Source organism: Lates calcarifer, linkage group LG20, assembly GCF_001640805.2.
Source record: "Lates calcarifer isolate ASB-BC8 linkage group LG20, TLL_Latcal_v3, whole genome shotgun sequence".
NCBI classification, from domain to species: domain Eukaryota; kingdom Metazoa; phylum Chordata; class Actinopteri; family Centropomidae; genus Lates; species Lates calcarifer.
In genome coordinates this window covers 3,938,632-3,955,643 of record NC_066852.1, presented here as the reverse complement: position 1 = coordinate 3,955,643, position 17,012 = coordinate 3,938,632, and the positions used below count along the sequence as shown (strand labels likewise).

The 17,012-nt window shown below is 39.8% G+C and overlaps 1 protein-coding gene across 2 annotated transcripts in view; it reads left to right on the top strand.

Moving 5' to 3' along the window:
* Positions 1–17,012, top strand: part of LOC108893945 (kin of IRRE-like protein 3) — a 150,033-nt gene that overhangs the window by 64,305 nt on the left and 68,716 nt on the right. The window contains exon 1 of one of the 2 annotated variants that reach the window (XM_018692438.2): positions 13,206–13,364. The exons of the other annotated variant lie outside the window; for it this stretch is intronic. The gene's annotated coding sequence lies outside the window, so the exon portion shown is untranslated. Of the gene's footprint in view, positions 1–13,205; positions 13,365–17,012 lie in introns of those variants that run through there. 2 annotated transcript variants of the gene reach the window in all.

The following is a 17,012-nucleotide window of genomic DNA, read 5'->3' as shown; positions in this document are numbered from 1 at the left end:
TGTTCAAAGTTGTAGTTCAAATCTTAATTGACTGTTGTAACATATTGTCAGAATCTCAATTTCCACCATAACTTTACTTGGGATACTCAATTATAACCTTGATTTAAGGGTTGGAGAGCTGCTTCACTGTTCACACACACAGCACTGCAGCAGCAACAGAGCCACAGGCTGTAAACTTTTCAACCACATCTTGTCTTAAAATGACCAAACCACACAACTAACTTTAGAGTTACTTAATGAAAACGGGGCAGAACAGCAGTGTGATGCAGGCAGTGAGACTCGCTCTGATTCGCTCCAGTGTCAGGTGAGTTCTACCTGCCTGCTGACAGCTGCAGGCCCGCCACGAGAAACCGCAAACGTAGCATCGCGATAAGACAAGTTAAAACTAGCTGACAGTGTCTGCGGTGTTTTCGCTGTATACATTAAAGCTACAGAATACCTGGTTGAGCCAAGAGGGAGAGAGAGAGAAAGAAAAAGAGAAAATGTTAGAATTAACTAGCTAATCTTTCTTCTGCACAATCACAGAGCCATCAGTGGGGCTTTCCTCTGGATTCATTTTGCTGTTTTTATTTGTCCTAACACAACGTCTGGCCTCACACTGTTATTAGCCTCACTCTCACTCACTCGCTCTTGCTGGGTTTATTTGAGTTTCTGCTGCTCTGAATCACATTGTGTAATGACACATTGTCATTGGCTGAGGGAGATAGGAGCGTTCGTTTTGATGCAGCGGGTGTCCCTGATGAAAACGCAGCAGAATCGTTGTCATTTAGAAATAAGATCGCGTAGAGCTCTGAATCAAGATCGCGATTTTAATACGATTAATCGTGCAGCCCTCCTCATAACAATCTTTTTCCACTACATAGCATGTGCTAATCTTTTTAGCCTAAGTCTGTAGCTGACCTCACTGAATAAACTAACTTCTGCTCCATCAAGTACAAGCTAACGTTGTTAACATAATTCTATGGTAATTTACATTGGAAAAAAATAGCCTATGTTCTAGCAGACCCCTCACTCTGGATGTTTTTATCAACCTCTAACAATTCCCTTCTTACTCACCGCTGAGCATTCCGAGTGAAAGTGTCTTCCAGCAGACAGCACAGTCGAACCAGCCTATTTGTGTACTTTGATCTAACTAAAGTTTGAACGGGGTTTGTAACATCAATACAGTATCAACGAGAAAGCAGTCTGCTGCACACCTGGCTATCAGTAACTAACAAGCTGCTGAGAATCTCTTCTGATTTGCTAGGCTTTACCAGAGCAGGCCATCTAATTGGCTAAATGTCAATCAGTTGAACAGTTTTAACCCTTTGTATGCTGATTACAAGAACGTTTTTCATATTATTCTCTAGCATGGGCTACAATAGCCTGAACATTTCCTATTCACAGCAAAACCTTTGCAATTATTTACTAATTATGTTGGCATTTTCCTACGCTTATCCTCCTGTAAAAGTGCAGACATAATCAGTGGTATCATATTTCATGATATCAAACCTTCAGTGTCACCATGTCATCACAGTGCACACTGACTGCTGCGCTTGTCACCTCCAGTTTTGTTTCACACCCTCCCCTTCAACCTGTCTATGTCCCACTGTCTCAGTGTGGAGGTGACAACACAGATTGCAGTTACGTTAGTGCTAATAGGGTCAGCCATTGAGCAGCAGAGTATCTTCCCTGGCTTGACCTCTCCAACACAGATTAACTCCACACAGGACAGCCATGCAGTAGGGCAGTCTGCCACTACTGTGCTACTTTCTAGTACTGAGGAATGGAAGTGGGATACATAAAGGAGGAGGAAGCCCCTGAGCACTGATGCTCTGTGGCAGGCAGAAATAATGAAGTCACATCAATTGTGCATAGGCCTCATTCTACAGTATGCCTGGATGTGATTTATGTGTCACAATGAGCCAGTGTGAATTTCTCTACATCAGCAGAGAGCATCAACTTCACCTTTTTCTTTGCTGAATACAAGCATGTGTTTTTTTTTTACAAATGCAGTGACAAAGCCATGTCACTGTAGATAATGAAAGACATACTGTGGTTAGTATAGTGAGCAAAATTCACAGATTGATCAGACTGTGTCCAACTTTCACTTCTGACTCATATTTGAAATTGTCCATATTATGCTTTTTGGGTTTGTCTCCCTTTCATTTGGAGTTACAGCTTTTTTGTGAATGTAACAGGTCTGCTAAGTTACGCAACCCAAAGTCCACAACAAAGCTAGTTATTGTCTGTCACAGGAGACACTGTTCCTGAAAGGTTTGTACTCAAGACTTTTCCTCTGTAACTCAGTGTAACACATTCACATGATGCCTGCCTGGATTTTACCATGATGTAGAGAAATTGTGCAGTTATAATATTACATCTGATATATATAAGAGAGCTACAAAATTAACCCTTTCATGCATGAATTATGAAATCCTCAGTCAGGATTTGTTGTGTGTTTTAAGTGTTTTTATTCTCCTTTAGGCATGAAAAAAGTTAACTTTTTTAAAAACATTGTCTCAAGCAGTTTCTCACATGTCCACTCAGGTGGACTGCATGCGTTTGAGTTTTCAATTGAAGAGCTGTGTGTTAATAATATGAATTTCTAACAAACTGATGAAACTAAACTAATGTGTTCACATATTTTAATACTGTTCAGCACTATGTAAAAACATTGAACCTTGCTCCTGACTCCTTAGATTCTCAGCATCCTCAGCTCCACTGTCACTACTGTTAGCATTTGTCAATACTTCTTTTTCTGGCTGCCATTCTTCAACACCACCATTAGCATCATCCTCATCTGACTCAGATGGTATTTGCTTCACTATCCTGTAGGCCTTTCCATCATGCGCTGTACTTGAGCTCTATAAAATATGAAAGACACTAACTGTTGCTTTCAATGGAACTAATCTGCATAGAATTTTGTTTTTGTTACAAGAACTGGAAGTTACATTCTAATAACATGAAGCAGTTGATTCAGAGCCAAAACAGATGCTGCAGATGAAGTATTTTCAAGAACAACTAAGTCTGCACTTTAATCCACTGACGAAACAGCTGCTTATCAGTCACTATGCAATATTATTTCAAACTGTGCAATATTGCTATACAGTTCAATCTGTTTCTCTGTATATAGTCCTGTATATATTGTTCTTTTGTTTATATTTTTATTATATTGTCCTGAGTATAAAGTTTTTTTTGTTTATATTTATATAATATTGTTGTTTATATCTTGTTTGGTACTTTACTCTTATTTATGCCCTTTACTATTTTTCACCATTGTTACCTGGCTACACCACTGTTTACAGCTGCTCAGGAATCCTCTTGGTAAGGAGCATGACATTTGTGACACACTCTAAGACCAACCACATTAGAGTAGGCCAGAGGGCCAGTTAGAGCAGACTGGACTTTTTGGGAAGTGGGCCTTAAAGAGACAGGAACTAAAACTATGTGTTCCAGACAAGGTGAAAAGAGATGCTACAGGTGGTGCTACTCTGGATTTTAATGGGGACGAACTTTCCTGCAGTTGTTTTGCAGCTGTTTGATTGAGAGGCTCACTGCTGCTGCTAACCTGGCTACAGACCTGTCCTTAGCCTTGAAGCCTGAGTGAGCAGCTGATTGAATGTGGATATGTGTGAGAGTCTGTCTGCCTACTTAGAGTTATCTGATGATATTTACTGACATTTTGACATTTACTGAGGAGATGAGGAAGAAGAATGAGCACTTCCTGCGCCTGCCACCCAGACTAAGCATATGTTGTGCTTTGTGTCCTCTGTCTGTCTTGGTCATTGAGTGCTCCACTGCACTGCATTAGCAATCAGTGCAGAGGAAAACAGGGACAGAGGCAGCAGGAATGAGAATGAGGGAAAATGGAGAAGATGAAACACAAGTGCAGTGTTCAGAGATGAGACTATCACAGGTAACTTGACTCCTCACAATACCATCCACCAAAGATTTCACAAGTAGCCAAAATTGTTTGCCAGCTATTTTTTTTAATGTAACTTTTGCTAGTAAAGATTGCTGTTTACCACACCTACATCCACATTTTGATTCCAAGCTTGTAATTTGTTGTGTGTGTGTAATATGTCAAGCCGACATCTACACTTGTGTTCAATTAGCTAATTAAATATCTATGTCTCTTCCTCATAGACCAGAGAGAGAAAGTGTGTTAATGGAACTTTGTGCCCTTTATTGGGTCGGTGTATGTCTACTATTGTGAAATTGTGAGTATTTGCCTATAGGTGGAAGTCCTGGGGTCGGGCTATATTCTTAAATCTTAGACTTCAGGTCCTGCTCCTTTCAAGTGTTAGCACCTGCATACTTTTTTTAAACCATGATGGTGAATTGAGTCCAAATATGTGCCTGTGCTTTAGTTCACATACGCCTGATTAAACCCATGGCATCAAAATCTCACTCCAGCCAGGTAAACAAAGTTGGCAACCCCGACTTAAACACTGTCTGAAGTTTCCCAGAATACAAATGCCACTAGGTTCAGTGGCAGAAAGGTCAACCCTACTCTATTCCCCATGTATAATACCCCAGTATCTGAGTCTGTTTCACACCTTATTCCTTTAGGCCTTGAGAATAGGTTTCATTCACTTGAATATTATTCAGCATGAAAAACTGAACCAACTGAAAATCCTGGTAATTCAAAAATCCTGATTTGATGATGTTATTGTCTCATCTGAAGCATGATTAAAATGCTCTGTGAGGGACTCTGAGGTTGCCTTGAATGATTATAGCCTTTTCAAAATGGATAGAAACTCAAGAAGAGGTGGTGTAGCCATTCATGCAAAGCTTATTTCATTTAGACTCTTACACTCTTAATGTAGTTGAAAAATAACTTGAATTATTATATGCAATGTTCACATCCAGAGCCAAAGCCTCAGTTACTGTGGTTTCAGAGTACAGACCTCTTCTGCTCCCTTAAGCCAGATGATCTTTTAGCTCCATATAAAAATGTTGATTTTATCATTTGATGTGATTTAATTTGATTTAATTTAATGGGATCTGCCACTGATTATGTCAAACTTAACAGACTCCTCTAAGTCAACTTTGATTGACTTACTTTTAACGAACAGAAATGGCAAAAATACTTAATTGAGAGCTTGGTTTTAGTGATCATTGTCCAATAGCTTGTATTAAAACATTTTGTTGAACAAGCACTTCTGTCCAATCTCTCTCAAATTCACAGTTGTGGTACTTCTAAAATCCCTGATGCTGACTTAGACCTGGACCTCTTTTGTTAGACAGTCACACAGCTTTAACAAGGAAGCCTAAAGCTAGTTATTATTTGCTTTTAATTCCAAACTCATATTGAAATCCATCAAAACTCTGGAAGGCAGTTGATTCTCTTAATCCAGAGTCGGCACTCTCATTTCCTCCTGTCACTTTAGCTGACCGATCCTCAACATCAGATCATTTATGTTGCTTTTAATGAACATTTTCCTCTTTAAAGAATCTTGTACAGGACCCCCTTTGCCCACCACTGACTCTGACTCAGCTCCTCTGGCCAATGCCTCACTAGAATTAGCTTTGAAAAAATCATTTGGCAAGGATAAACTATGATCTTTTTACTTTAGATTTTTAACCTTTCTGGTTTGGAAGGTTGCTTATGTGACTCCATTACATAAAGGTGCTACACAAACATTTATAAGCCTATCTCTAAACTGCCATGCCATGGGAAAATACAAGACAGTCAAGTAAATGACCAACTTTCAATCATTCCTTTCAGCACAGTCTATGTTAAGCGCAGACAAAAGTGGACATGGTGTAAACCATGGCCACGTGGCTGTTGAGGCCTCATAAAGTTATCAGACACTGATGCTGTGGACTGCACCAAAGCCTTTCCTCTGGTAGTATAATGTGTGTCTGGGTCTATTCACACTTGCCTTTGTTGCCACCATCTTCTTTGCCATCAAGATAATGGGGAGCTGCTGTGAATATGCTCTGTTTAATGAGTTTGGCTTGGCCTCTTTCTAGACACAGAGAGCTCAACATTTTGGAGCTGATGAGTTGCAGTGAAGAAGCTCAGGAACACATAATAAACTCATCCACTTTCATTTCGAAAGCAAGCATCATGCAACGCCATGATCCGACAACAATTTGTGGTATGTGGTGGTACGTGCCAAAGTAACATCCAGATGAATGAAGGATCCATTGTAACCAGATGATCAGTGTTATACACGTCACCTGTCAGTGGTTAATGTGGCTGATCAGTGGATGTGTCTGTGCAAGTGTACGCATGCACAAACTAGCATGGTTCTGCATGTGTTTCAGATCTACTGCATTAGTTAACCATTCACTGAGAGCTGAGGCAATCTAAAGAGCTGTAGAGTGGCCTTTGGCAGTGCCATAGGCAATATTTCCCTTAAGGACAGAAGGGAGAACAGAGCATGCAAAAGAGACACAGGAGGGGGTAGATAAAGAGGAACTGTGGGAGAGAGGATGCAGGAGACAGGAGACAGGCGGAGCTCAGGGAGCTAGGTTTTCCTGCAACCTCAACTCTCCTTCTCCTCCTCATTCTCCTTTTCAGAAAGTACAAAGGTCAGACAGAAGACCCAGAAAAGAGCCCTTCCACATTCTTGTTGCCCGTCAAAAGGCCCATGACATACACGCAAACAAATGGAACACTGGAAACTCAAAATAAGCCAAGACTAGAGAAACAGACAGCCTTTTAATCAGAGAGAAAGAGGGAGAGAGAGTGACAGAGCAAGACAGCAGGTTGAGACTGTTGTTGAGAAATTGCTGATTCCATTCGCTGCATCACAACCAGGTGGGGGTCGAACTGCAGTATTTGATAAAAGCATTCAGAGGGAGCTGAGTGCCACTGAACAGGAAAGAATGACTGAATGTCCCTAAAGTTTATAGCTAAGTGAAGCTGGTGATACAGTGTTCCAGCCATTTCTCTTCTTTTTCTCATCACCTCTGCATGTGTGTGTGTACTACTGTGTTTGGTGGAACAAGAAAATGGAGTTACTGCCACAAGACACACCCATGGTGTAAAAGCAGTTGCCTTGAATGTGTTCGGGGTACATTTGTGATTTCTCTGAATTGTCTCCACCATGAACAAAGAGAAGAAAAGACATCAATAGTCAGAGTAAATTAAGAGTTATTTCATTTTTTGATTAAAATGTTTTTAAGTCTGCTGAAAGAATGTGATAGTCAACAATAAAGTAAGCTGCTGCATATAGTTGGAGAGCTAAATATTGAATTAAACTGAATTCAACAGGGATTAATTTAGTCACATAAACAATAAAATGTGTCTCTATAATGAAAACTGTAACCAATACATAGAAAACATGTAAAGAGAGCCAACTAAAAATGAGTTGTCAGTGTACTGACTGAGGACAACAAGGGAGAAAATGTGTTATTTGTCACTTTTAACAGGATAGAAATAATACCAGAGGTGATGTGCCAGACAGTCTGAGACCAAAACTTGCTTACCATTCATATGGTGCTGTAATATAACCAATTTACCTTGTAGGATGAAAGTGAACTTTGAGTCCCATCCTTTCAGTTCCAGCCCCAACATTTTATCAGTCATGCTGAGTGTTAAAGCAGTACACAATACAGCAGCACAGTGCTACATAATCATCAGTGTAAAAGAAACACCCCTGCCAATGAAACTTCATAAAGAAAAAGCAAAACATTATTCATATTTTCTGTTGTTGTTTTACAGCGTCTGTGAATATTTCTCACTCACTGCCATTCACCATTTGTTTTCATTTTTCCATCTCCTTCACTGTAAGTCAATTATGTACAAGATATTTTAGTATGAATACTGGATCTTTTTAATCACTTTGACACAGTCTGAACCATGGAGCTGAGGAACAGCTGTAGTATTTTACTTCCATGCTGTATGCTTATAGATGCACTTAAACAGCATTAGCAATGTGCACTAGTGGACACATGCACTTAAGACAAAGTCAGGGTTCAGTCATAGCCACCAAATTAACAAATCTTTGTAATGTTTTGGTAGCAGACATAGCAGACACAGACAGGGTGAAAGTGGATAAGGTAGAGGTTTCAATGTGTGTAACAGCAGCATAGGCGCAGGCAAGCTCTGGAGCACAGGAAGGCACACATTAGAAAATGCATAGGAAATTCACTTGAGATAATAACTCAGACAAGCAGTGAGCAGGCCAGATAAGATACCACACAAAGGATGGAACAATCTGGCAATGAGTGAACGATGGGCTCTTATACTGCAAACACTGATGAGGAATGAGGAGCAGGAGAGCAGGATGGCCGGGTGATCAGCACATACACACACACGCACAGAGACAGTGGAGAGAGACTAAGGAAACAGTAGGGATACTGAGAGTCACTGGGCAGCTGTGACCTGAGTGAAGAAGGGTGACTGATGGCATACAATACTCTGTGAATGCACATGATTGATTACTTAGTTGTATCTGTCCTTTCAAAACCTTGCAGGTTTGCAGTTAAATGATGTTCAGGGCCAGAAGCCATTTTAACATATATTTCATTCACAGCATCACCACATGATGTTTGTGGCTGCTGAATATCATTTAACCACTTGTTGGATGACAGAGGCATTTTTATTACAGGTCAGCTGTGTAATGTACACATGTATGTCACCTCCATCTAAACATGAGAAAAACAGTACCCTTGGTTCTACTGTGATGATTAGAAACTGAACAGGATTTATATTAACTCTCATCCAGCTTTTATCAACACAGAGTGAAAATATGAACAAGAAATGAAACAAATAATTGGATACGCCTTCTTGAGAGGTGACAGCAAAAACTGTCCAATGCATATAAAACTGTGGACAAATAATATTTGTTAGTTTTCAAGCTTTTAATTAAAGTGGCAGTCAAAAAAACTCAAGATTGCCTTGAAGGTTGCTGTGTTGTTGATGCAGTCACATTTAAACAATAGATAATGTTGTGTTTGCATGTTCACTACAAAGAACATTGTCATGGTCTGTCTTACCAGTTCTAGTATGTCTAGTTCTAGTTAACTGCAAATCAAAAATAGTCATTGAATTATTATTATTTACACCTTAATGATGAAGAGGAGGTGGCAGAGCTATTAGCAGCCCTGAATAGTATCTGCAGTGTCTTCCATGTAACCTGATGGTGAAACCCAGGGCAAAGTCTACCAAGCACTGCCTGCTGCTGCTTATACACATTCTCTGCTGTGACAGAAATAACTGAAGGTGATGTGGTTGAGCGTATCAGCAATTCTATCAGCTCCTTTGTTCTTATATCTGGATTACAGCACTGAAAATTAACCATAACTGTACAAGGGGGGAAACAAAAATAGGATTTTGACAACTCGATTTGATTTGATTTGCTGTGATATGATCCTGCTGTGACACTCTGTGGAATCCATTATAACTGACCTGATCACAGCCACTGCTTGTTAAAGCCACCTTTCAAGTTCACTTTTGGGTGGAGTATTGCTTTGAAAGAGCAGACAGCAGATATTAACTGAGAACTACGTCACATTTAAGTTGAGTTATGGCGAATGATTGTGTTCTGTTCAAAACTAAGTGGTTTCCTATTCAAAAATGGACAAATTTCATAAGCGAATGCAGGAATATGCCTGAAAAACAACTACAAATAACCTAAACGTGATCCACTTCAATCACCACCACCACCTGCCACACCCCCATCCTGCCCAGAAAGTGGAAAAAACGCACCATACACACACCTCAGTTTTGTTCTGTGCCTTAGCCTGTGCTTGCAAAAGCCTTTTGTTCACAGGAGAGGGATCAATCCATGAATCAAAGATTTTCTACATCAAAATTTAACCCTTCATCCTTGTTGAAGCCAGGGGGGACATATTTTTCAGTGTGGGGAACTGAGAAACTCAAGAGACCTGAAAGGAACGTATCTATTTACATATTGTCTTTTTCCTAAACCCAATCTGTTATCTATCAAGGCCTGTCTGCAACATACAGAGACAAACAGTTTCATTTTTCATAGGGAGACCCAGGGGAATGAAGTGCACAGTGTTTTACATTTGTAACATTTTTTTTATTCTTTGTCATTTTATAGAAGGTTAGGAGGACTCGACTGTTTCTTTTTCCCTTCTCAGCAGCTTCCAAAGCTGCACTGGTTCATATTCCTCTACACACACTGTGAATGTGTGTGTGAAATCCACTGTAAAAACCCTGATGAACTTCTCAAAGTAAGACTCTGCTTCTCATCTAACAGCAGTAATAAGGCACTGGCAGGAAGAGCATCTCCAAAAGGAGAAATGAGAGCAGCATAACAATAGATAACATTACACAGCAGCACTGCAGGATCAGGAGTCGAGAAAGATCTGGAAAGTACTCTGATATGAAAATACCCCATTACAAGTAAAAATGGGGGGAAAAAACAACTGCAAATGTTGGCACAATTTACTAAAAGTACAAAAAGTAAGTAAGCATATAGGAACATATTAACTGATTTAATTATTTTTAGGGATACATAAATGTGTAAGCAGAATTTCACTACTGTACTTGGTCAAGTTGGAGCTAATTTTAATTATTTTATATAGGCTTCTATATAAAATAATAGGCAGTGTAATCTACAGTAGTGCATCATATATTATCAGCTTATTTGTATTTAAAATGTTTATGAGACAAATGGTAACTGAAGCTTTTACATAAGTATAAAGTATAATATTCCCTCTAAATTATTGTGAAGCAGAGGTATAAACTTGGTACAAGTTAGTATCTTTGCTTTAGACTCAACTATAGTACTGATGTACAAGTTACATTCCTTCAAATCAAATGTTATGTAGTTAACAGTGGCCAGAGAGAGTGAAACAGTATAACTACCTACCAAGACCAGAGTTTTCAATATCATCCTATGACTTGGGCAGAGTGCCCTAAACAATTTGTGCAGCAGCTAAGCTGAATAAATGGAGAAACCTACACTGATAGCAAGCAGTCAATCACACTGCAGTTTCTTGAGGAAATGCACACTAAATATTAGTGTGGTTGCTGAAACATCTTTATTGTGTGATTGCTACCAATGCAGTAATCGCACTACTGTTCTTCTGCTTTTCTACATCTGTGCTGATCCTGCATTCATCAACAGAAACAATTCAGATTCAAATTGTTCAGCGTTTTCAGGACACCTATGCTAATTCTCTTAGTGCTGATATCTACAATGGGCTATTTTATATGACTTTAAAAAAAAAAATTAAAGCTATTTAAACATGAATTGGAGATCAACTCAACTTTCTTCAAACCAGCTCAACTTTTAAGCTTATAAATCTGGTATAGTGCAGCCACAGACTCCATTTATGGTTAAAATATTGCCTTATCTTTACTGTTGTACCTTTTCATCTGCTGAAAGTGACTAGTTTAGGAGATTTGTACCTTTTTAGTGAAGGCTGTTACAGCTTGTTTGAGGTTTTGTCACTGTGTCACGAGACCAGCTAGGGGACCATCAAATTTTATATTTTCATGCTTAGCTACTCAAACACTCACAGAAAATACTAAAATCACAGTTGAAGAACTTTATTCTGAAGTCAGTGTACTGCAAAGATAGGTATGTCTGTACCCTTGGTTTTATCATCATGATTAGAAACTAAACAGGATTTATATTAGCTCTTATCCAGGTTTCATCAACACACAGAGAACAAGACATTTTCCAGCTGCTGAACACTGCACACAACACAACGCTGCTTCAGTCTGTTACTTTGTTTGTGTTATTGTGTGACTTTGAGCAGTGGAGGAAGTATTCAGACCCTTTACATAAATACCACAAAATAATGCAAACTAACTAACACTTACAATAAGAATCTGAGCCTGTCAGTGGCAAAAACAAGCACTTTTGTCGATGTACTTGGCCACAGCTGTTCTCCTTCAATTGACACTAAAGCAGCAGACACAAGGCTGGTGTGTCTAACTCATCTGTAATGTACTGTGTTTCTCCATCACTGTCTTTATAGTTAGGTACATCTGCCCTACTGCCCCACAGACTCCAGTTTTAACTGACCTCTCCAACTTGTCAGCAAAAACAAAAGTGTGGCCCCTTTTGAAACTGACATTACTGGAACAAGTTAAGTTTCCAGATGCTCACAGTAAAAAAAAAAAAAAAAACTGCTTTCAGAGGATTTGACTAAAGAGCAGAAGTTCCAGAGGTGTGCTGAGCCAAATCTGGGAGTCTCACTCAGGTCAACCTAACTGGAGCTGCCTATATTTCAGTTCAATTCAATTCAGTTTCATTTCTATAGTGCTGAATGACAACAGAAGTTATCTCAAGGCACTTTTCATATAGAGCAGGTCTAGACAGTACTCTTTAGATTATTATAATTACAGAGAGAGACCCAACAAATCCCACCATGAGCAGCACTAGGCAACAGTGGCAAGGAAAGACTTCCTTTTAAGAGGCAGAAACCTCGAGCAGAACCAGACTCAGGGTGGGCGGCCATCTGCCTCAACCGGTTAGAGAGAGAGAGGAAGGAGGAGAGAGAGGGGTAGAAAATAGTGACAGGAGAAGCACAATACAGATTCAATGTAAAAATGTAAAGTGGTATCAATAATACAAAAGAGGAGAAGTTGTAAATGCAATAGTAGCAGTAATACAAAAAGCAATACTAATAGCAATACTAATCATTTCTAAATATAACAGCAGGTGTTGAGTGGAGTTGTAGGAGCAGCAGGAGACTTGTCATCACAGATCAGACTCTACAGCTCCAGAGGAAGAAATACCTGCAGAAAGAGACAGAAGAGGAGAGAGAGACGGAAGAGCACTGTCACGGGGTTCTTTCTTAAACCTCCCCAAAATCCAAAAATGGTGGAGGTAAGGGAAAGAAAAAAAGAAAAATCCCGGGAAAAACTCACAGGCGTAGTCAGAAGATAATATGGTGCTCTTATATGCTTTATTTTGCCGGCCCCCCCCCAAAGTGCAAGTAGTGATAATTTTTTTACAGTGCGAAAATTAGTACCAACCAAAGAAACAATGCAAAAAAAAAAAAACATCAAGAAAAAGTTAAGCTGAATAGAGTTCTACAGTAACTCAGTAAGCATGAGAGGAGGTTGTTACCTCCTCTGTAACCAAACCAGCACTCCCTTCCCTGGGCCACAGCAGCCCCTTATAAACCCATAGCCCCTCCTTCCAGCTCCAGAATTAATAGGAAAACACATTTTTTCCTCTAACAATGCCTCTAAAGGCTCCACAACACAAATATAAATTAAACAAAAATTAACTGTGTTTTTTATAAATGCAGTTCCTTTCATCCACAATGCAGGACTGGAAAATTTCAGAGAAAATAAACGAAGACCAGAAATACATATATCAGCTTGGTCACATGACCCCGAAACCCCGCGAGAACATGGCATATAATAGCGGCAAATGCTATGCCCCCGTTTTGCCGCCTCATGCTCCGCAACCGGAACGACTGATATGCCGCCGGTGAGTAACATGTGTAAATGTATGTTTGAAGAGACATAGAACTACCAAGTGTGCACCCCTGGTCGCTCTACTTCAACAAGAATGGGAACATGACTGACTGATTGGAAAGTTCGTTAACTAGGGAAAACGGGATGGATCAGAAGTTTTATGTGTGTGCGTGTATGTATGCCGGTACATGTGTGTGCGCTCCCCGCCGTCAGTGACGGAGCCGCTCCGTCACAAGCACAATACTACAGGAAAGAGAAGATACTGAGTTAGTAACATGTATTTATGGGATATGAATCCATACTGATGGAGAGAGAGAGCGAGATCTCCCAGTAGTCTAGGCCTATAGCAGCATAACTAAGGGATGGTTCAAGCCTGGACTGAAACTGGGAGAAGGTTCCACAGTAGAGGAGCCTGATAACTGAAGGCTCTGCCTCCCATTCAACTCTTAGAAACTCTGGGAACCACCAGTAAACCAGCATTCTGGGAGTGCAGAGTCCTAGTGGGATTGTAGGGGACTATGAGATCTTTAAGGTAAGATGGAGCCTGACCATTAAGGGCTTTGTAAGTGAGGAGGAGGATTTTGAATTCTCTGGATTTGACTGGGAGCCAATGTAGAGAGGCTAACACAGGAGAAATATGGTCTCTTTTCCTAGTTCCTGTCAGTAATCGTGCTGCAGCATTTTGAATCAGCTGCAGAGTCTTTAGAGACTTGTTGGGGCAGCCTGATAATAATGAATTACAGTAGTCCAACCTGGAAATAACAAATGCATGGACTAGTTTTTCTGCATCCTTTTGAGACTAGAGAATATGATGGACATTTAAGTCACTGTGAGGTAATACACAGAAAATGTGTTATTAACCATCCACTAAGTTTGAATGATTGAATAAAATTACTAAATATATAAAGTTAGGTATCATTAAAAAATAAGGAGCTCTCTCTGCACTGAGATGCTCAGGGTGTGTCCTGTGAATGCGAATGTGAAACCACAGCTACTTGGGGTATGTTTTAGGGTGACTCTTAAAAGTGCAGAAGGTGTTTCTGCCTCCCGGACCCAAACAGCTGAAAGCTCTGCCTCCCACTCTACTGCTGGAAAGTCTTGGAAACCACCAGTAAACCAGCATTCAACTGGGTTCTAGTGGGATAACGGGGAACTATAAGCTCTTTAAGATAGGATGGTGCTTAACCATTAAGGTGGTAGGAGGGGGTGAGGAGGGGGATTCTAAATTCTCTGGATTTAACAGGGAGCCAGTGTAGAGAAGCTAGGAGAAAAATGATCTCTTTTCCTAGTTCCTGCCAGTAATCATGCTACAGCATCTTAGATCAAAAGCATTGTGTCAGTAGTTTTCCTAAGCTTTATTTTCTACATTTCAGCTGATTTTTAATCAGTTTTTAGCCATTTACAGTTTTGCTTCAGCAACTTCCTTCAGCGCTCAGCATTCGCATTTTATTTTTCATTTGGCACCTAGCTAGTCTGCCATTCGTCATAAAAACTCAATTTGATCATCAGAACCTGTGCCCCGGTCAAGAGAAGAGGGGAAGTATATGTGTCAAATTATTTGTAAGAACTTCTGAAATACTGAACATTTTGTTGGAAATTTTCCCATGGAAATGAATGGATGTAATATTAAGACATTATGCTGGGTGACAGTGGAAGAAAGTTAAACCAGTAAAACCGTTCTGGGAAATTCTATGTAACTTGTCTTCATAGCCACAGATTTCACTTTTCACACATAATTTTTCCAGAATCCAGATAAATTTGTCTTCTTTCATACAGTAGGTCGACCAAAGCAAAGTGACTTATGGAATTTAAACTACAAGCCTCAAAGCAGGAGTACCATCCAGCTGCCAAATAGACTGCAATACAAATTAACAACCAGACTTTCAGAGAAAAACAGAAACAACACTTTATTAAACTAAACTGTTTTCCATATTTTTCAAACCAGGAAGACAAAATTGCACAGATATATGCAGGAAAGTCTTGGAGCACTCACAGATAAAAACTTTTTTTGACTGAATAGCTTGAGAGTTGCACCAAGTCAAATCTCACCAAAGTCTGAATCTCACTTTTTTTTTAGAAACGCAACACTTAAAATCACCATGGCAACCTGTGAGTGCAGTTGGACACAAACAGGTGATTGTGATCAGCTGATTAGAGACTTCTCTGATGTCTGTGGTGTTTATCAAACTCTTGACTGACATCAAAGTCCTGCGACAAACTGTCTCCACACCACATACAAGCCACATGGATTTACACATACAGTCATTCAGCTGTCAATTGCAGTTGGTGAGAAAACATATCGATTTTCAAAGTAAAATCTCAAAGACAAGTCTCAGGGCTTGACAGAGACAGGCATATAAATGCACAGAGAGAGAGAGAGAGAGAGACTTGCTCCTACACACATTAAAAGAAAATAACAGAGACCTTCATAAAAAAGCAGCAGTGCAGTCAGGAGCTATGTAAGAGCCAGCAGCAGCTATGTTCTTTGCAGTTACTTCAGGAATAGTGTAACGAAGTGTAAACATCTAACTGAGCTGAGGTTTAAACCTTACAAATAACCCACCATCACATTCTCAATCTCTGCAATAGAAACTGCAAGCTGACTTTCTCCTGCTGCAATGTGAACAGTAAAGAGAGCGTTTTAACTGTCTTCTCATGTACATATGGCACTGCTGAGTCTCTATAGAGCTCTGTGAAAGGAAGGTGCAGTCTTGTTGCCATAATGAGACTAAATTATTCTCTGCATTATTGTGCTAAATTGCTGAAACTGTTCAAGGAACACATTTCCATCACCACAGTAGATTTCTCACAAATCACCATGGCATTAAGCTGCTGAATTCCAGCTGCCCTTGTTTCAGTCTCCTTGGCAGGTAAGGGAATTAAGGGACCCTCACAAGCTTAATTGTGTTTCAGGAAATCCACAAATCAAGAATTGCTTTCTTATCACTGTTATCAATGTTATCAATGTTAGGGTTAGGGTTAGTCAAGGGGATTGCTCTTCGGTTTTCTAAGGATATGCACACATGTACTGTAGAGTTTACTTTCTAACAGGCAACCTTACTGTATTTTCCATTTTCCCCTCCGTAAACTCTACATCCACAGGTTTTATCATAACCTGAAATCATTCTCTCCACATGTACAACTCTTCACGAGGTGTGAATTCTAGCTACTGTTCTACTCTACACCTTCAATAGCATCAACTTTGGACAACAGCAAGTGATATTTTCCATTACTCTTACACAGCTGTAAACTTGAGTCACATTTGAGTACCTCTGCTTCAAGTGGCTCCTATGTTTAGTAAAAAACAATTCTGACAACTTTTATCTCTAAATTGCACACATCTAAGTTGTCATCAGTGTCTGCATCAACAACTGGAAAAGAATTTCCACACCGGTGTAACTGCTGTTTGTGTCAGCCACCTGTACAATTTGGTGGCTTGAAATCAATGTTTAATGGGAGAGACCTCCAGCTAAAAGTGAGGTGAAAATCTCAGCAAAGAGATTGTTTACTTTGATTTGACTGAGACAGTTGCCTCCTACTGAGAAGCTGGGAGATGCAATGATGAGTTTCATTTGTTCTAGTCAACCTCCCATTAGAGCATGCCCTGCTGTGCAAATATTCTGTTTGTGAAGCACAAAACAAGGTTAGATTGTCATATTAC